General features: G+C 34.7%; 1 non-coding gene across 1 annotated transcript; it reads left to right on the top strand.

The window, feature by feature from the left end:
* Positions 1-18412: 18412 nt before the first annotated feature.
* Positions 18413-18519, top strand: LOC128279867 (small nucleolar RNA R71). Its single transcript, XR_008270059.1, has one exon. It is a non-coding gene; the product is annotated as a small nucleolar RNA R71 (small nucleolar RNA).
* The last annotated feature ends 3938 nt before the right edge of the window (positions 18520-22457 follow it).

Below are 22457 nucleotides of genomic sequence, written 5' to 3'. Positions count from 1 at the left end.
TTTCGTCCCCAAAAATCTTACCATCGAATAGGTTCGGATATTGCTATCTCATAGCGTCTTCAGGCTCCCACGTAGTTCGGATATTGCTATCTTATAGAATCTTCAGGCTCGCACGTAGCCTCTTCAACACCGTGTCGATGCCACAATACTTTTACTAACAAAAATTTCTTATTTCACAGTTCTTTAACCCCACGAGCTAAAATACGGATCGGTTCTTTATCGTAGGTCATATCGGACTGAATCTCAATCTCAGATGGAGGAATCACATGTGAAGGATCAGATCTATATCGTCGAAGCATTGATACATGAAATACATTGTGAGTCTTTTCTAGCTCAGGTGGCAACAACAATCTATAAGTAACCAGCCTGATACGCTCGGTAATCTCATACGACCTGATAAACCTTGGACTCAATTTGTCTTTTCTACCGAACTAAAGTACTTTCTTCCACGGAGATACTTTCAAAAACACTTTTTCGCCAACCTCAAATTCAATATCTTTTCATTTCAAATCTGTGTAAGATTTTGACGATCAGAAGCTGCTTTCAGACTATCTCGGGTCACTTTTACTTTCTGTTCAGTCTCTTTTATCAAATTGACCCTGTGTATCTTATTTTCACTGAGCTCAGTCCAATACAAAGGTGTACAGCATTTGCGACCATATAAAGCTTCATACGGTGCCATTTTGATGCTCAATTGAAAACTGTTACTATAAGCGAATTCAATCAAAGGTAAATAATGTTCCCACATACCTTCAAACTCAAGAATGTAACATCTCAACATATCTTCAAGAATCTGAATAATCTGCTCGGATTGACCATCCGTTTGTGGGTGAAAAGTAGTACTGAAGTGCAATTTCATATCCAAAGCATCTTGTAATTTTTTCCAAAGTCGCAATGTGAATCTCGGATCTCTGTCTAACAGAATAGATAATGGCACACCATGCAATCTCACAATATCAGAAATGTATAACTCAACTAATTTATCAAGTGAGTAATCAGATCGTACTGTAATAAAATGGGCTGATTTCGTCAATCGATCAACTACAACCTAGATTCAATCTTTCTTTCTAGGAGATAGGGGCAAACCCGAAACAAAGTCCATTGTCACTCTATCCCATTTCCATTCCAGAATCATAATCAACTGTAACAAACCAGAGGGCACTTGATGCTCAACTTTAACTTACTAACAGGTTAAACATTTCGAAACAAAGTCGGAGATATCTTTTTTCATTCCAGACCACCAGTAATGTTGTTTCAGATCATTATACAATTTAGTACTATTCGGATGAACAAATAAACGACTATTGTGAGCTTCATTCAAAATCATTTGAATCAATTCTATATTTCTCAGAACACAAATTCGATCTCGAAACCTCAGATAATTATCTTTATCAACTCTAAATTTTGAATCATAGTCTAAATTACACTGAGATCATTTTGCTAAAATCTCATTATCAATCTTTTGAACTTCAATAATCTATTGAATAAATGATAGTCTTGCTTTTAATTCGGCTAAAACTGAACCATCATCGGACACAACCAAATGAGCATTCATCGCACGCAAAGCGAACAGTGATTTTCGACTCAAAGCATCAGCAACAACATTTGCTTTTCCTAGATGATAATCAATAACAAGCTCGTAGTCTTTAATAGTTCTAACGATCTTTTCTGTCTCAAGTTCAAATTTTTCTAAGTCATCAGATATTTCAAACTCTTATGATCATAATATACATGACAATTCTCATGAAACAAATAGTGGCACCAAATTTTCAAAGCAAACACAATCGCAGCTAACTCAAGGTCGTGCATCGGAGAGTTCTTTTCATGTAGCTTTAACTATCTCAAAGCATAAGCAATGACTTTTCCTTCTTGCATCAAAACACATCCCAGACCGTTCAACGAAGTATCATTGTAGATCACAAATTCTTTACTCGATTCTGGTTGTACTAATACTGGAGCTTCTGTCAATAGAGCTTTCAACTGATCAAAGCTTTTCTGACACTTTTCAGACCATTCAAATTTCACATCTTTCTGAAGTAGTTTCGTTAAAGGAGTTGCAATCGTCGAAAAGCCTTTTACAAACCGTCAGTAATAACCGACAAGCCCCAGAAAACTACGGACTTTAAAAACATTTCTCGAAGACTTCCAATCTAAAATAGCTGAAATTTTGCTCGGATCAACTCGAATACCTGATGCTAACACTATATGGCATAGAAAACCAACTTCTCGTAACCAGAAGTCACATTTGCTAAACTCCACATACAGTTTCTTATCTCGCAAAGTCTGTAGCACTATTCTCAAATGCTCGGCATGCTCAGATTCATCACGCGAATAAATCAATATGTCATCAATGAATACGACAACAAATCGATCTAAATACGGTCTAAAAATTCTATTAATCAAATCCATAAAGATAGCAGGTGCATTAGTTAATCCGAAAGGTATAACTAAGAACTCATAGTGGTCGTACCTCATTCTGAATGCAGTTTTTAGAATGTCTAAGTCTTTTACTCGCAATTGATAATAGCTTGATCTCAAATCTATCTTTGAAAACACGGTAGCTTCTTTTAACTGATCAAACAAATCATCAATCCAAGCCAGAGGATATTTGTTCTTGATAGTCACTTTGTTCAACTAATGATAATCAATGCACATTCTCATCGTGCCTTCTTTCTTTTTCACAAACAGAACTGGAGCACCCCAGGGTGAGAAACTCGGTCTTACAAATCCTGTATCAGTCAACTCTTGCAACTGAGACTTTAATTCTTTTAGTTTGGTCAAAGCTATTCTATACGAAGATATCGAAATCGGAGTAGTTCCCAGTACTAATTCAATTCCAAATTCCACTTCTCGTGTCAGAGGTAATTCCGGAAGTTCTTCAGGAACACATCATGGAATTCACAGGCAATAGGCACTGATTCAACTCTCTTTTCCAACACTTTTGAATCAATCACATAGGCAAAGTAAGCTTTACAACCTTTTCTCACAATACTCAGAGCTTTCATTGACGAAATCACAGCCGGTAACCCATTTAAATCACTAGATTCAATTCAAACTATTTCATCATTCTTGCATCTCAAATCAATGGTTTTCCATTTGCAATTCACAACAGCATCATGTAAAGTTAACCAATCCTTACCCAGAATTATATCAAACTCATTAAAAGGTAATAACATCAGATTAGCTGGAAAACAAATGTCTCGAAACATTAACGGACATTTCTTGCAAACTTTATCACCCAAAACACATCTGCCTAGGGGGTTCGATACTCTAATCACAAATTCAGTAGACTCTACAGGCAAAGTCTTATTGGTTACTAAATTCATGCATATATACGAATGTGTTAATCCAGGATCTATCAATGCAATCTCAGAAGTATCACCCGTTATAACATCGGGAGACAAAGCTTCCTCACGAGCTCGAATGGTGTAGGCTCTGGAAAGTGCACAAGCCTCGGATCTAACAACAGTGTCTTTAGTCCCTCTTTGACTACGACTCACATTTCTCAAATTTCTAGGAGGTCTACCTCGAGCTAAAGTGTTACTCGGTCTCAGATTTTGCACAATTTCTTGCTCAACAAACTCGGGGCAATCGCGGATAAAGTGATCTAGTGATCCACCTTTGAAACAAGCTCGATCGTACAGTCTAAAATTTCCAGGATGTCTTTTACCACAGTGTTTGCACTCAAGGCGATCAGATTGAACATTTCTGACACTGGCAACAGATGTAGCTAGAGCTATGAAACTCGAATGCGATCTTGTACAATCTCTACTCGCATGTCCCACATTAGTCTTTGAATGACTGTAATCATTTCGAAACTTCTTTGATGTAGATTGAAATTACTTGCTTGATGATTTCTTTCGCACTTCTCTATCTTTTTTATCAGCTTTTCTTTTCTTTTTCCCAAGCTCTTCAACTTTACATGCTTGTTCAACAAGCACTACAAACTCTTTTATCTCTAGAATCCCAACTAACAAACGAATATCTTCATTCAGACCATCTTCAAATCTTTTGCACATTATTGCCTTAGTAGATACACATTCTCATGCATACTGACTCAGTCTTACAAATTCTCACTCGTATTCTGTAACAAACATACGGCCTTGTTTCAGTTCAAGAAACTCTTTACATTTCTGGTCGATAAAGCTCTGACTAATATATTTCTTCCAGAATTCAACTTGGAAGAATCCCAAGTAACTCGCTCTCTCTGAACCACTGGTATCAAAGTCTTCCACTAGTGATACGCCATATCTCTCAGAAGTGAAACGACACATTTTATACATTCATCCGAAGTCAAAAACAATTCATCAAATACTTTTATTGTATTCTCCAACCAGAACTCGGCTATCTCAACATCATCACAAGTGGTAGCTCGGAACTCTTCAGCTCCATATTTTCTAATCTTATCAACCAGAGGCTTAATCAACTAATTCAAATTAGTTTGTGACATAGCAGGAACTTGCGAAGGATTAGGCGAAATTAGGGGTTGTTGAACAACTGGATTAGTTCTAATGTACTGACTGAACCAATCATTCATCATTTGATAGAAGGCTTGTCTAACCTCTCCATCATGGCTACTTGTAGTCGGTCTAGAATCAAATGGCGCTGTCCCTTGCGCAGGAGCAGGCGCATTACTCTCGACTTCGTCAGCTACGGCTCATTCGGGATCCATTTGCTATATTATTTTGGGATCTATTTGCTATATGAAAGCACATTTTCATTGTCAGGATTCATCAAACTATCGCAGTTCATAAATATAGCATGTATAGCTAGACTCACATACGCTACGTTAGTCCTAGAATTGACTAAACTGTAGCTCTGATACCAACCAAATGTAACACCCCTAACCTGTATCTGTCCTCGAACTAGGGTAAAGGCGTTACCGGACAAATCGAAACATTTTACGAACAATTCATAAACCTCATCCACATTCATATTCAAATATTACCGTAAAGCCCCTTATATAGGTCATCGAGACCTTAAACATGTATTAGAAAGGGGTAGGGACTAAACCGAGCTCATACAAAATTTTTCAAAAATTTAAACATTTTTCAAAGTTACAAAGGTCAAACGCCCGTGTGAACAGGCCGTGTGCCTCACACGACTATAGACACGCTCGTGTGTCTAGGCCGTGTCAAAACAGGGCATACATGCTGACTTGTCCATACAGCCACAAGACACGCCCGTGTGCCAGGCCGTGTGAAAATTAAGGAGGCTACTGACTTGGTCACTCGGCTGACCACATGCCCATTTGTCAAGCCCATGGTCGAAACTAACTTGGCCACACAGCCTAGCACACACCCGTGTGTGCGACCTTGTGGTCTACTCAGGCTCATTTCGAGATGGCCCTCGAGCAGCACGGTTGAGACACACGCCCATGTTCCTGCCCGTGTGGGCAAAAATAGGCCATTTGCAAGGCAAAATTGCCACCCATTAAGGGTCCTCCCTACAATCATCAAATAGGCATCTAAAGCATCATATTTTCAACCAATTTCACAACCAATACATACACCAATCAGGCCATAACATTATCAATCAATTTCATGCTTAATAACCATACCAATTTATGCCAAAACATAAGAAAAAATCATATCTAAACATTTGTTTCATAACCTCATTTCAAATCATTCTTTCTCATACCAAAATCTTACCAAATCATCAAATAAACACACTTAAACTTACCAAATTGACCAATTTACTTGACCTCAAGAACACATCACATATGCATAATTTGCATCAGATATCATATACTAAAATCAAACCATAAGTTCAACCATAATTAAGCCATATCACAAGGCTAAATATGCACTTCACAAAACATATTCAACTACCTCTAGCCTATACATGCCATACTCCAATATTTACGCTTTTAAAATGTACCAAAATAGAGTTTGATAGTGTGGTGATGATCTTCGACGATCCCCGAGCTCCTAATAGCTACGATATCTATAAAATAATACAAACACACACAAAGTAAGCTTTCAAAAGCTTAGTAAGCCATATAAAAATAAACTTATCATACAACACAATTATAAACCAAACCATTCATGTAATTCATAGCCAAATACTATCACTTACTACATAGTTCATATACAATTCACATAATCCCAATTCATTTGCTCATATAGCATATTTTCTCATACTTATATCATATACCATAACTTGCACATGTACTTACCTTTCATTCTCAAACTTAATATACATTTCATATGTACCTAAATCGCATACATGTTCACATAGTCATTCATTTTCTCGGAATGCCCGTTGAACCGTTCGGAATCAATAAGGATACTTGGATAGCTCAGAAAGCTCGTACAATGCCAACATCCTAGACATGTCTTAGATGTAATCAAATATCGATGCCACTGTCCCGGACATGGTCTGACACGTAAATCATAAGTCGATGCCAACGTCCCAAATGTGGTCTTACACGAAACACATATCAGATCCTATGTCATGACATATGTATCCTAACTATTCCTAAAGTTCGTACGAGGCTTTTTGAACGTTAGAACCTTGTCGATACTTTCTCAGATATCTCATTCTCAACTCATATAATCATTCACTATTTTCAATAGCATATAGTCAATAGTAATTCAATTCAAAACACATTTATTTGTATATCGACTTACTTCGTACAGATTTAGATAGATAGAATTAGCTACTCAATGACTTTCAACTTTTCCCGATCTAATTTCGTTTTCTTTAATTCTTGATCTATATAAATTCAAATTTAACTCTTTTATTCACCAAATCATTCAATTCAATCCAAAAACACATATTTAGGGCATTTTATAAAATTAGCCCTCACATTTTCACATTTTGACAATTTAGTCTCTAATCACAAAAATCACAAAATACACAAAATTTGCATATACCCATGTTAGGCCGAATTCTCATAATATTCATATAAGACCATATGTTTCATTTATTTCACATTTTAGTCCCTCAATTTACAACTTTCACAATTTAGTCAAAATTACTCAAATTCTTCAAAAATTCAAATACAAAATAGGTTAACCCAAAACATATCTTTTATTTACCAACAACTAACTTCACAAAGTTTACAATTTCATCAATGGCTCAACTCAAAATCATCAACAAAATCAGAAATTGAGACATAGGCTTGATAGTATACAAAGCAACGATTACAAAAACGTAGAAATTATCAAAAACCGAACAAAATCCATACCATAATCACCAAATCAATGTATCGAACCCTAAAACTCTTTTTCTTTCTCTTTTCTTTGTGTTTTTCGGCCAAGATGAGTAAAATGAAGCAAAATTCATATTTTGTTCTATTTAATTCTTATTAATATATCAATTACCATATTAACCTTATTAAATCATTAACATATAACATATAAACCATGGACATAAATGCCCACCAACCTTTAAAATGGTTAAATATCAACACAAAGACCTCACAATGAGTAAGCCAAATCAATTAAGCACTTTTAACAATTAGCAAGCCATTTTAATACTTCATGCGATTAAATCCTTTTTCATAATTAAGCACACATACGATCAAATTTTCATTCGGAACTTTCACACATGCTTAATCACATACTGTAAACACAAAAAATAATATTTAAATATTTTTTTACTTGGATTTATGGTCTCGAAACCACTATTTCGACTAGGGTCTAAACCGGACTGTTACAACTTTTCAACAAAATATGAAACTAATTATTCAAGCTTAATCAAATATTTGTGTTCTTTTTTTCCTTTTTGTTTCTTTTTTTTATTGATTTTTAAACAAAAATAAAATTCAACAATTCAAATAATGAAATATGGTTAGATAACTAACCAAATCAAATCTCAACAAAAAGGGAGTTAATGAAAAGGATAATGTTACAATATAGATGAGTTGTAGGCTAACATTAACGGGTTAGAAAAAAAATGTGTTAGGATCAATAGGGTTTACTAAGGGTTAATTCAATAGGTAAGCTTTTTACAGGTTAAGTGGGTTAAATACTAAGTGTCTCTATCATCTCAATATATCAAATCAATAATGTGGTCTCGACATGCATAATCAAAGCAAGTTCTAGAACTCCAAATCAAGTTGACATACTCACAACCAAAAATAAAATGAGCACAAACTAAAATATATGCTCTATAGGCTCAAAAGCTTAGAAAAAAAATTATGATTTTGATGTCAAACTTGCAAATTTAAAATTACAAAATAATTTTTCAGTTTAGGGAGACAACCTAAAATTATAATTTTTCAAAAACAACTTATCATGCTTGACTCTCTCTTGTCTTAGAGTATAAATCACACAATACACAAAAATCCACAAATTATTCCAAAATCGATTCAATAAAATCTCCAAATTAAAAGAAATTACTTCAATGTTAGGTTTGAGAAAATTTCTTAAACACAAACAATAATTTAGGAGCTATATCACATAAACATATAAAATCTTCCCCACACTTAATATGTACATTGCCTTCAATGTACAAGCAATTAAAATCACAGAATAAGAACAACATCATAAGGAGGAAGAGAATTGAAACTACTCTAAATTTGAATGAATTCGTCGGAATATTGAAAACAAGAATTGTGGACGATTCTAAATGAAGTGCATGTCTCCGAGAAAACTAATAAGAAAATAGGAAAAAATTAATAAGAAGATAAAAAGATAACAAAATAAAAAAATAAAAAGAAAAGAAAATAATAAAAGTACAGTGCATAATAAAATAAATAAATAAATAAATAAATAAATAAAATCAAAATCAAAATCAAAATCAAAATAAATAAAATATAAAACGAAATGGAATCACTTTGGTTGGGGTAGGAACGAAAAAAGGAAAAAAAACTAACTTTAAAAAGGAAAAAAAAGTACATGGTCATGTGCCAAGCCATTTGCGCCACATGGCCGTGTGGCCAGGCCGTATGAAATCACATAGACCGTATGTGATTCAAAAATAGAGAAAAATAAGCCCAGCAACCACATGATCGAAGACACACTTATGTGTAAGGCCGTATGAGGAACACGGTCTACCACACGCCAATGTGACAGGCCATGTGTCTCACACGGCCATGTCTCCAGCCTGTGTAACTCTATGTGCCGATGTGAGTTAAATTAAAATTTAAAAAAATTAGTTTTAGAATGCACACGACTGTGTGGATCATCCCATACCATGTGGACCACTTTTTTTTCAATTTTTTTTTCTATTTTTTTAAAAAAAATGAAGTTTTTAAATTTTTTTAAGGTAATAAAAATAAATTTACTAATTTTTTTCAATTTTTTATTTTTTAAAAAACATGAAAGTAAAATAAATAAATAAAAATAAAAACACTCGAGTTGCCTCCCGAGAAGCATTTATTTAGAGTCTAAGCTTGAGTTTTCCCCTTTTGTGCAAACAGCTAAGGCGAATCTTGGAGCCGAAGCTCCTCTCTATCATTATCATTATTACCACCACAATAAAATGTAAGACGATGATTGTTTACCTTGAATGTGTTACCTCAATTGTACCGAATGGAAAAATGATTTTTACCACTCATACGTACCCTCTTAACTTAAACTCTAAAGGAAAAATTCGTGGATCCGATTTGTCTAATAGCACTTTGTCCCCTACTTTGAATTGGTTCATTTTCTTTAAATTCACATTATAACATTACTTTGTTGCTTCCTTTTTCTTTCTCAGTTTCTCATCAACCTTCATTCTCCATTCATCTAGTTTGTCAAGTTGCACCATTTGCTCTTCACTTGTCCCTCGAGTTCTATCACTTTGAATAAAATATGGCTCCAACACATTTTCATGAGGGATTTCCTGTAAAGATCGTTGATCCACATGATTACTAACATTAACAGAACAATTAGTATCATCTCACTCACTAGGGACTCTCACAAAATCACGTGTGTAACACCCCTTACCCGTATTCGAAGCTGGGACAGGGTTCGAGGCGTTACTGGACTTAAACATTCACAAACATGCAAAACCGGGCCATAAAATGCCATCCAAATTAAAACTTTTCAAACACATGTAGATTGTCCCTTATACAGGCCTTTAAGGCCTAAAACATACATCAGGCTGGTTTGGGACTAAATCGAGGACTTTAGAAAGCTCTGGGAAAACTTAGAGAAATTTTCAGGAAATAGGTTCACACGCCCATGTGGACACAGGGACACGATCGTGTGTCTTCAACACACTCGTGTCCTCAGGCCTTGTAACTCCCTGTTTATGGCATCAGCAAAACAAATTGATCCACACAGCCAAGCCACATGCCCGTGTGCTAGGCCGTGTCCTCCACACGGCTGAGACACATGGTCGTGTCTCTACCCGTGTAGCCAACACTTAGGCTATTTTCCAAGCCTTATGTTGTCCTTAATACTCTCCCATTCTTATACACATTATAGACACACCTTCTAACATCAATTTAATGGTTAATCATCCTTTAGTAAAATTTATTTAAAGCATTTACATGTTGTCATACATGTGTTTATTACCTATACTCATGTTACACCAAGTTATACATTTCAATTCACATTCTATAATTTTCCATATTCAATCATTATCATCTTACTACCATGCCACACATTCATTCCATGGCCACGACCACCTCGAATGGTCTTAGAGCATTCATCATGTACATGTGTTATACTAATCATTCATAACAACCAATTATAAACACATCACAAACATTAACACATAGCAAGAATAATTAGGCTTACAAGCCATAACCATTTAAGCCACATCTTATGGCCATATACAATAAATCAATATAAGCCGATACATTTGGCTAATCATAACAACATCTAACATAAAAACTAGTCCTTATACATGCCACTCACTTGAAACTATTTAATACACATATGACAATACTCCGGAGTTGTTGGCTTGATAGTGTGATGCTGCCTCCAGCGGTCTCCAACCCCGAGCTGTCCTGAGAACACTAAGGAAACGGAGAGGAGGGAGTAAGCTTAAAGCTTAGTAAGTCCGTATGAAAATAATAAGCAAATTATCAACATGATTCCATGAAAATGTAATCATAATTACACTTTTGCTGATTTTTTGGTCATGCTATTTTCTTGAGTCATAATTACTAATTTATTTATATCTAGAGCTAAAAAACAAAAAATTAAGAACCGTTAATTTTCCATAAAACTAGACTCATATATCTTCTTACCAAAAAAATTTCAGAATTTTTGGTCAAGCCAATAAGTACAGTTTATTCATTAAATATACCCCTATTTCACTATCTGACAGTTTCGACCTCTCTTCACTAAAAATTATTTATCTCATGGTACAGGACTCCATATTAACAACCGCTAATTTTCCCAGAGATGAAATTCATTCAGGATTTTAATCATGCAAATTATGACCCATAATTATTTTTGTAAAATTTTTAATGATTTTTTCAAATCAGAATAAGGGATTCCAAAATCATTCTGACCTTGTCACACAAAAATCCAATTATCATAGAATATAAAATTTTTTTGCCTTCACCGTTTCTTTTATGAGAAAATAAACTCATTAAGTGTGACAGCCTTAAAACGACCCTAGTCGGAATGTGGTTTCGGGACCACAAAATAGAGGCATAAAAATAATTTAATGCTTATTTTATTGCCTATAATATGTGTTAACTCATGTGTGACATTTTTGATGTTTTGATTTAGAGTTATAAATGTGAATTTCACTAGAAAGGACCTAGTAGAAGACTTTGAAAGTATGATGGGGAAATGTGTGATGACTAGTTGATCATGCATGCAAAAATGAGGGGTTTGCATGTCAATTTCCCCTTTTATTTGCTAATGGCCGGCCATGACAAAGAATTATGGGCAAAACATGTCATAAAACATGTTGGGTGAATGCTTGATGTTAGAAATAATAAAATAAAGAGCATGGGCAAAGAAAGAAAAAAAAAATGGTCTCATCCATGCCCCCCCTGCCGTGAATGAGAGAAAGAAAACAAAGAAGAAAAAAAATGTGTGTGTTCATCCTTGAACATCTTTTGGCCGAAAATTGAAGGAAAAAGGGAAGAAGGGAGTGAAGCATTCGGCTATCCTAGGTCACTATTAAGGTAAGTTTGATGTTGTGCCATGAGATTCTTGCATGTGTTAGTTGTTAGCTTGAGCTCTACCTAGCCCATGGTCTAAACCTTGCTATGTGATGGAGATGACACTCGGCCATGGATGTATCATTCTTGCTTGGTGTTGATGTTGTGTTGATGAGATATTAAGTGATTTTTGTAAACCATGTTGAAATTTGATTTGTGGGGTGAGTATGGTTTTCGGCTATAAAAGATTAATAAGGGTGATGGTTGTGTTTTATGCTAAACTTAGATAAATAATGGTAGTTGCTTACATCTTGATATCTATGAGTTCCTTTCTTGGTTCTACCATAGACCCACGAAGTATATGTTTATGTGGTGTTGTTGGAGATTATGATAGAAGCTAATGAGTGAGAGTTTGATAGATACTATGAGGTTAAACTTCATGAGATTGTAAGCTTGTAAGTTGGATGATGAAATTCATGCTTTGTGAAGGTAAATGGTGTGGAAGGAGCATTCGCCATGATGAAAATATATGAGATAGTTATAATCAACTTGAGATTCGCCCTTGCACCTACATGTATATATGTTGCACATGATGTATTGGTATGACATAGATACTATCTCAAGGTATATATTTGCATATGATGATGTTTGGTTATGAAATAAATGATGGATGCGTATTGAGTTACAATATGGAATCGTTAGTTAGTAAAATGTATGCTGTTTTGTGTGGTATTAAGTGTATAATTGGCCTCAACATGGACATGCATATTCGGCCACATGAAGGGGGTGGTGTGCATGCATTCGGTTAGAGGCAAGCATATTGATGCCTATTCTTGGCTTGGAAAATTGACTAAGGAGAGTACTAACTAATGTGTTGAATTCGATTCGTGATTTCGTACACATGTGACTCTAATGTCTAATGTATATAAGGGCTAAGTACCTTGAGCTTCACTTTGATGTTTGAATGAATTGTATTGAATTGCTTGTTGTGATTAAAAATTGTGCATGACCATTGTGTATTTGAGCTAAAGGATGGCCATATGACCATTTAAACTCCTTGTCATATTCGGCCATAAGCTATCATAATGAGATTTTAATAAGTTAAATTTGTGTGACTTAGCTCAAGAGCTTAGAGGACCACAGTTGGATAAGGGAAAGGAAAAAGTGATCGAATAGCCGTCAAAATCGTTTGACAACATCCGAGGTAAGTCTTCGAGTAATGACCCTACTTGAATTATATTGAAATGATTTGTCATATTATGGCGGACAGCCGAATGTGCGTAGGGACTAAGTTATAAAGTCAATTGAAATCATGCTCTTTGTGTGTGGCTATTGAGCCGAAATTGGAAAGGTTTGATAAATGTTTTGTGTTTGAGCCTTAGTAACGAGAATGAAATATGGATGTGTCGTGATTATTGATATATGTGTACATGAGCATTTGAATGATACCCGGGCTAAGTCCCGAAGGCATTTATGCTAGTGATTCTATTCAAGCTAAGACCCGAAGGCATTCGTGCGAGTTGTTATATCCGGGCTAAGACCCGAAGGCATTTGTGCAAGTTACCAAATCCGGGTTAAGACCCGAAGGCAATTGTGCTTGTGGTTATATCCGGCTAAATTCCGAAGAGACTCGGTTTGAAGGTGAGCGTTTTGGTGCTGTAATAAATTCAATTAATACGCTCGAAAAACCCATACGATAAGGTATGTTTACATGTGCATCGGAAAAGTCGATCCGTTTGAAATAGTATTCGTTCAATCGACTAACGAACTTTCGGCTCTTAGATAGGTTGATACCTTGTGTGTATATGTTGATGAAGTGTGAAGTAAGTATGATTATGAGAATGTGTATTAATAAAGTGATTCATTTAGCTATGTGAATGTAATACTTTAGTCAAAGCTGATTTCTTTACTTGAGACTTACTAAGCATTAAAATGCTTACCCCGTTGCTTTGGCTCTCTGTTTTATAGATTTTGCTCGTTAGCTATCGGATTCGGGATCATCAAAGTCGAAGTCATCCACACTATCAAAGCCCCCTTTTTGGTACAAATTTTGGTTGAACTTTGAAATGGCATGTATAGGACTACTTTTTCGTTTGTTGGTCATAGACCCCTTTGATTTTGTATAAATTTGGATAGCCATGCGAAAATGGCTTATATACACTTTGGCATGGTATCATAATCATTTTGTATGTTGTTCATTAAGAGGTATGGAAATGTTTGGGAACGATTAGCCATTGGAATGGTTAATCATGATCATTCCTTGTGCCATGTATGCTAAAAGGGCTAGTTGAATCAAAGAAATTATGAAGTAGGTAAAGGTTACCTTGAAAACAGATGCTGACAGCAGCAGTAGTGTGGATGTGAAAAATCACTAAAAATATCAGGAATGGAATTAATTAGTGAATAAATTATTTAAATGAATCTTGATGAATCTACTTTCATATGGAAGAAACGAAATGGTCATATGAGTTGTATGTTAAGAGATATTTAGGTTTTCGTGAGACAGGGCCAGAACGGTTTCTGGATTCCCTGTTCCGACTTTGGAAATTAATTGTAAATTAACCAGAGATAATTAGGAGTCATTCCATATATGTATAGATTCTTATTTGAGTCTAGTTTCTATAGAAACAAACGGCATCAGTATTGAAGCCCTGTACAGAGAGATATTCAAGTTGTAACGTGCAAAGGTCAGTGTAGTCGACCCTTGTCACATGGGAGACTTTAACTAATAAACTGTACTAATTGGCCCTACGAAAAATTCTAGAAAAAAATTTGTGGATGGACATATGAGTCTAATTTCAGGGAAAATTACAAAACTAATTTTCGAGCTTTGAAACTCAAGATATGATTTTTAAGGCGACAGTGATGCAGTAACCAGCTTGTCTGGAAAATTTTAAATGGACTGTGAAAATGATTAAGTCAAGTTTGTGTGCACCTTGTGTTCGACTCCGGTAACGGACTCGGGTACGGGGTGTTACATTAAGCTTTAATTTCATATCTTATTTAACCTCTAATTCAATTTCTACCATTTTTGGTGATTTGTCAAAGTCACACAACTACTGCTATCCAAAATTACTTTATTACAAAATTTCACTTTTACATAATTGCACTTACTCCATTCTATCTTACCAAAAGATTCGCTCAACTATTGAGCACATTGCTCAAAAATTTTCACATAGATATATTTGCACTTATTCATCACATAGTCATGTACATATGTATTTTCACTTAGTAAATTTCCCGTTGAACTCATCGGAATAATAACAAATACCGGGTGGCCTGTGCATATACCACCCTTGTAACCGAAGCTCTCTGGTACGCATAGTAGCCTGCACTTAGTACTACACATGCGACCTATCAATCTGGTACACGTAGTAGCCTGCACTTAGTACTACACACGTGATCGAAGTTAACGGGTACACATAGTAGCCTGCACTTAGTACTACACACGTGACTCACAACGGATCATTTGTATCACTTCTATTCCGAAGGTTCAATTGGGAAATTCTTCACTTTTCAACATTTTACTAACTCGTTCTTAGTCAATTCCGATTCGTAGTTTACATCAATTGATCATTCTATAGGCAACCACATCTCATATAATAACAAAACAAAATAACATAAAAAGAATCGAAATATTATTTACATAAAAACTTTCTCATTTCAAAGAAACATCATATTCCATCAAACTTCCAAACCTTTACCAGACGTACTCGAGTTGTGGCTTCATTCACATAGCAATATCTCATAATCACATGGCATTGCAACATTTTCATCATAATAGCAAAACATCAAGAACATGTTATATCATCGAAATAATCACATCATATCAAATTATTCACTTATATATACTTACAACTCATGTAATACCGAAGCATTAGCATTCAAATACAGTATTGCATTACTAAAATCACATGAACTTACCTCGGGTTCGAGTACAACTATATATTCTGATTTAGTCCATAATCACATTCATTTCCAATCTATGCACGAATCTCATTTTCCTTGATCTATAATATCACATTTAGCTTAATAATTAGTCACATTATTCATATGGGTCCAAAAATCATACTTTTACGAATTTCCATTTTGACCCGTAAACTTTCACATATTTGTACTTTGGCCCCTAGGCTCGTAAAATGATTTTTATTCAATTTCCTTGCATTTTAAGCCTAGCCGAATCATTTTCATAACTATAGCAGCCCCTAATTTCCACTAAATCACAATTTTATGACAAATTTTGTAACTTTTACAAAATAGTCCTTTTTGACAATTTCACCGAAAATCACTTAGTAAAATTTTTTTATTACATATCGAGCATTCATATTCTACCATTAGACATCAAAAAACATGCATGACATCCATGGGTAAATTTTTAAACACAAACCCTAGCTCAAAATATGGGTAGAAATGAGTAGATCTTGTTACGAGGATTTCAAAAACGTAAAAATCATTAAAAACGGGGCAAGAACGGACTTACAATCGAGCTTGGAAGCTTGAAAAATCCTAGCTATGTCTTCTCCTTGCAAGTTTCGGCCATGGGGTAGAAGATGGACAAAAATTGGCTTTTAATTTTGTTTTTAATTCATTTTAATTACTAGATTACCAAAATGGCTCTAACTTAAAAATATTCTATTTCACCCATTTTGGTCCAATAAATTATCCAATGGTATAATTACCATTTAAGGGCCTCCAATTTAAAATTTCATAACAATTAGACACCTCTAACATGTAGAACTCAATTTTTGTACTTTTTACAATTTAGTCTTTTTGACCAAATTGAGTGCCTAAACGTCAAAATTTTCAAACGAAATTTTCACGAAATCATCCCATGAAATTGTAAACCATAAAAATATAATAAAAACAAATTTTATTGTGTTAAATTTTTGGTCCCGAAACTACTGTTCCGACTAGGCCCTAATTCAGGATGTTACAACGTGTTTGAAGAGTAATCTTTTCATCACCTACATGAAGCACAAGTTCACCAGTACCCACATCAATAACAATTCTAGCAATGGTTAAAAAGGGTCGACCTAATCGTCATCCATGTCCAATACAACAAAATCAATAGGGACTATAAATTTATCGATTTTCACAAGTACATCCTCAATAATACCCCTAGGATATCTAATTGATTTGTCCGTTAATTGAATACTAATCCTAGTGGGTTTGTGTTCCCCAAGACTAAGTTGTTTGAACATCTTATAAGTCATGACATTTACACTAGCCCCTAAATCAGCCAAAGCTTTTTCAACATTTAAACTACAAAAGAGACAAGGAATAGTAAAACTCCCTAAATATTTAAGTCTGTTGGGTAGTTTGTTTTGGAGAATGACCGAGCAAACTGCATTGAGCTTCATAATCGATAAGTCATCTAACTTCCTTTTATTTGTTAACAGCTCTTTAAAAATTTTATATACTTTGCCATCTGCGAAAGGGCTTCAACAAACGGTAAGTTAATGTGTAATTTTTTTAAGAGTTCAAGAATTTTACCATATTGTTGTTTTATGTGGTCTCTCTTAAATGTTATTGGATATGGAACTCGTGGTTTGTAGTCTTTGATTATCGGCTTATGCTCTTTCTTACTCTCCTCAACCTCAACACTTTTTCACAACAACTTCTAGCTTCAACTGCTATTCAAGCTCGACTAACCCTTCCACACTTAGAATAATGATTGCGTGGATTTGCTCATTTAGGTTGCTTTTAGTGTTGCTAGGTAAGCTACCTTGTGGTCTTTCCGAAACAAATTTGGCAAGTTGTCCAATTTGATTTTCAAACCCATGAATCAATGCTTGCTAATTTTTCAATGTTTTTTCAATGTTTTAAAATCGAGTTTCTAACACCAAAATAAATTTAGCTAACATCTCCTCAAGGTTTGATTTCTTCTCTTACTGATAAGGCTGCTGAAAACCCGAAAGGGGTTGTGACCTTTAATTATCTTGACCACCTAAAGAGAAATTTGGATGGTTCCTCCAACCTACATTATAACTATTGTTATAAAGGTTTTTTTCATATCTAGAATTATTACCCATAAAGTCGACTTGCTCATGCTCAATGTTAGACGTGATGGGTGAATATTCTGAATTAATTATTCCCACTCCATTCGCATCACACTGCATCACTGGGCTCACCTGTTTAGAAAAATTCAAACCATCAATTTTCTTTCCAAGAGCTTTAACCTGATTTGTTGACATAGAAAATACATCAATATCAAAAACTCCAACTGCCTTGACAAGTTTTACTCTCGTAACTTGCCATTGATAATTATCCAGTATCATCTCCTCAATAAACTCTTAAGCTACCTCAGATGTTTTTTTATTCAATGTTCTGTCAGTTGCTGCATCAATCATCTGTCTAGTCGAAGGGTTCAAACCATTGTAAAAACTTTGAACTTAGAGCCACAAAGGTAGTTCATGACAAGGACAGCTTCTCAAAAAAATCTTTAAATCTTTCCCATGTATCATAAAGTGTCTCAATATCAAACTGAACAAAAGAAGAGATGTCATTCTCAACTTAGTTGTTTTAGTCAATAGAAAATATTTTAACAAAAAATTTTCAGTCATTTGAGCCCAAGTCATGATGGAACCTCGTGGCAATGAATTTAACCATTGTTTGCCTTGCTTCTCAATGAAAATGGGAACAACCATAAGCCTATGGCATCATCAGTAATGCCATTGATTTGAAGGTGTCACAAATCTCTAGAAAGTTAGCCAAATGAGCATCCGGATCTTCATCTTACAACCCATCAAACTAAACATATTGTACCATCTAAATTATGTCCGGCTTTAGCTCAAAATTGTTTACAGCAATAGTCAGTCTGATAATACTCAATTCAGCCCCAATCAGAGTGGGCTTAGCATAATTATACATAGTTCGAGGAACACAACCTACAGGAGGTAACTGGTTATTTTGATTATCACTCATCTCCATAGTAATACCCTTTCTTCTGGATCGTCTACTATATTCCATTAACTTTGTCTTTCTTCTCTAACCTCTCTATGATTTTTACGAGTAATCTTTTCAATCTCACTATCAAAAAATAATGGATCTAATGAGTTACCTCTAGTCATAAACCAAAAGAACCTACCAGAAGCAAACAAACAAAAAGATTAAATTAAAAAATCAAATTAAAATATTAAAATAAAAAATGGCTAAATTAATAGAAATAAAGTTTTCCTAATATTTTAGTCCCCGGTAATGACTCCAAAAACTTCAAGCAATTGTAAACCAACTAAAAATTTGACAAAGGCAAGTTCACTTATCAATTAATAGTAGAGTTACAGTGAGTACAGATATTGTTCCCATGAAGACTAAAAGTATTAGTAATTACAATCTTTCTATTATTTAACCGACAAATTTGAGTGATTGATTAAAACTAAAATTAACTAAATTAATTAATAACTGCCTCTGGACATACTAATGTCCAGAGTGTGAATATTGCAATAAAATTTAGAACGAGAATGTGGTATCTGCAAGTATATGGGTCGAGTTGTAATATAGTTTTACAACGAAGTAGGTGAGTACTTCGAGGATTATATCCAAGGGAGGTGAGAGCTAGATCAATTTTAACCTAAACACTAAAATATCTATTTAGTACTTTAAATAAATTATCGTAGGAGAACATAAAAGAAAGGTTTTTAAAGTTTTTTAAAGTTTTAGAATAATAAAATAAAATAACATAAATAAATAAAATTTAGGAGATAGAAGAGTAGAGTAAATCAAATCTTGATTATAGGTGATTAGCTCGTTCCGGTAATCCTAATGAATTGTTGCTTTGGGTTCCTAATCAATCAACTAGTTGCTACCTTAGCAGGATCTTCTGATCTTCCACTAACATAACGAGTCAGCAAGAACTACTTATCTTTTGGCCTCACAGTCCAGACTAGCTTGGGGTGAAGGTGTTCACAAATGGGTAATACCAATTTTGGGTTAATTCCCACCTTGATGACTTCCCGGGGTTGTCAGGCACAGGGTTTGTTTCACGTTTTTCCTTTGCCAAACAACTAATCCTTTGAGTAACCCAACAAAATAATTAATAGATCATACCTCCATTCGCTAATGCCCCACAAAGGGATTAGTTCCTCATAGCTTTCGTAGATAATATGAAATCGATATAAAGATAAAGAATGTTAATTAAATCGACAAGATAAAGTAAATGAAAAAGCCTAATTGTATTGAAATTAAGCACAAATCCATAGAGTTTGAATGCTTCCACAATTCAGATATCTTGAAGTTAACAAGAACAAATAAAAGAAATCTAAAACCTAAGAATGAAAGAAAACTAAACTAAATTTTATAGAATGATGTCTATAACATGTGCCAAAGGAGCCTATTTATAGCTTTTAGGTGGCCATTGTCCTTAACCCTATGTTAGTTGACGTTCTCGAGCTTAAATTTTCATTGTGAAGACCAAAGTGCCCTTACTTCATGCTTTGTTTCCGCAACATAGTCAATGTTACGACACACTAGGACCTGTGTCACGACATAGTAATCAGTATACTCCTCTGCAGTTGTCTTTAAGGGTATGCCGCGACACCCTCGGTCTGTGTTGCGACATCAAAGGCAGTCTTGAGTTTTCTCCATTCTACTCCCTATGTTGCAATATCGAGTTATTCGTGTTATCCATTTAGTAAACCTTTTAATGGTCTCCTACACACTCACAAAGTGTGTTAGCTCACCCTTAGGCTTCGTTCAACCCCTAAGGTCAATAAAAACCTCAATTTGCACATTTTATTGAATGTAAATAATACTATGAAAACTTAACTAAACCATAATGAAAATGCTTGTATTCAAGCTCTTTAAATGTGAAAACTAGTTTACTCTGCTACACTGAATTATGGTGGATCAATTAACTCAAGAACACGGTAAATAACAAATCAGGAAAATAATCGATTAACAACCAAGAAGTGAGATAATACCCAGGAAAGAATCCACCTAGACTTCATCTGTCATTATTAATCTAAATTATGCAATTTCTTCACTTAGTATCTTGATTCGTAGAAATCCCTAAATTATGCTAATATCTCTCTTCAAGACTAAGAATAACTGACTCTAGGTTGATTAATTGAAATTTCTTTCTAATTAAAACCCCTATTATCACATTAACTCGATATATGAATCCCCTATTAGATTTTACTCTAATATGGTAGATTTATGTCCTCCTATTTCTAAGATTGCATGCAACTCTATTCAATTACGCTAGATCTACTCGTAAATAGGGTATATTCATCCTCTGATTTAAGCACATCGAACATGGATTAATAGCCTAGAAATATTAAACCCAGAATTAAGCATACATAATTGAGAACAAGATCAAAGTATTTATTGCGTAAAATAAAAATCAAACAACAGAATCCATCCTAGGGTTCATCTCCCAAGGTATTTAGAAAATTAGTTCAAGATAGAAAATAAAAACATCCCAAAGACAGTATAACCACAAGAAATAAAGAAACTCATAATAAACTTCAAAGAAATCAAAATATCTTCAATCTTGATGAAAATATGCTTTAGAGTAAGTTTCAATGGTGTTTTCTAAGTTGTTTTCTTGAGTATTCTATGACGGCTTACTCCTCTCTTCTTATCTTTGTCATATAGTGGTCTTAAAATACCCGAAAAACCTAAAAATGCATTTTCCCATAGGTTTGGAGTGCAATTCGTGATTCCCACATAGTCTAGCATATCACCGTGTGGTAGCCCATGTGGCTTACACTGTAATGTGGCTATCAAAACTTGCTTTGATTTTTCGATTTTCACTTGTTTTTTGCTCCTTTTGCTTCCAAATGCTCTCCTAAGTATAGAAACATGAATTTAAAAGATTATGAGCGTAAAATTCACAATTTTAAATCAAATAATCATCCAAAAATGCATTAAGAATAAGGCTAAAACATGTTACTTTTGGCATTTATCAGCAAGTTGCTCGATACTACAACTCTAGATTGAAAAACAAGAAATTTCAAGTAGGTGGGCTAGTTCTGAGAAATACAAAAGCCTGCTTTTCAGTATCACAGCAAGGAAAAAATGGCCCATAATTGGTAAAGACCCTACAAATTTGGCAAGAAAATAAGCTATGGAGTTTATAGAGTAGCAAAAATGGATGGTCATATTCTACCTCCTACATGGAATGCATGCATGCCATTTGAAAAAATATTATGTATGAATGATAAACCATAAAAGTAACATACTTTAATCCCATGCTTGGCATGTTTTTGGATGATTTATTATGTGAATTAGTGAATTTGATGCTCCTAATCCTTGAAATTTATGTTTCTATACTTAGGTGAGCATAGGGAAGTGAAAGGAGCGAAAAGGGGCCAAAATAGGACAAAAAGAGCTATCTTCAGGAACCAGACGGCCTGGGCACTTCCACAGGGCTAGGCACACACCCATGTAAGCCACATGGGCTAGCCACACGCCCATGTACCAGCCCATGTCAATTTCGAACCCTACTCTTTTA

This window comes from Gossypium arboreum, chromosome 8, assembly GCF_025698485.1.
Source record: "Gossypium arboreum isolate Shixiya-1 chromosome 8, ASM2569848v2, whole genome shotgun sequence".
Lineage (NCBI taxonomy): Eukaryota > Viridiplantae > Streptophyta > Magnoliopsida > Malvales > Malvaceae > Gossypium > Gossypium arboreum.
Note: the sequence above shows the minus strand (reverse complement) of the source record. Positions and strands in the feature narration are given on the sequence as shown.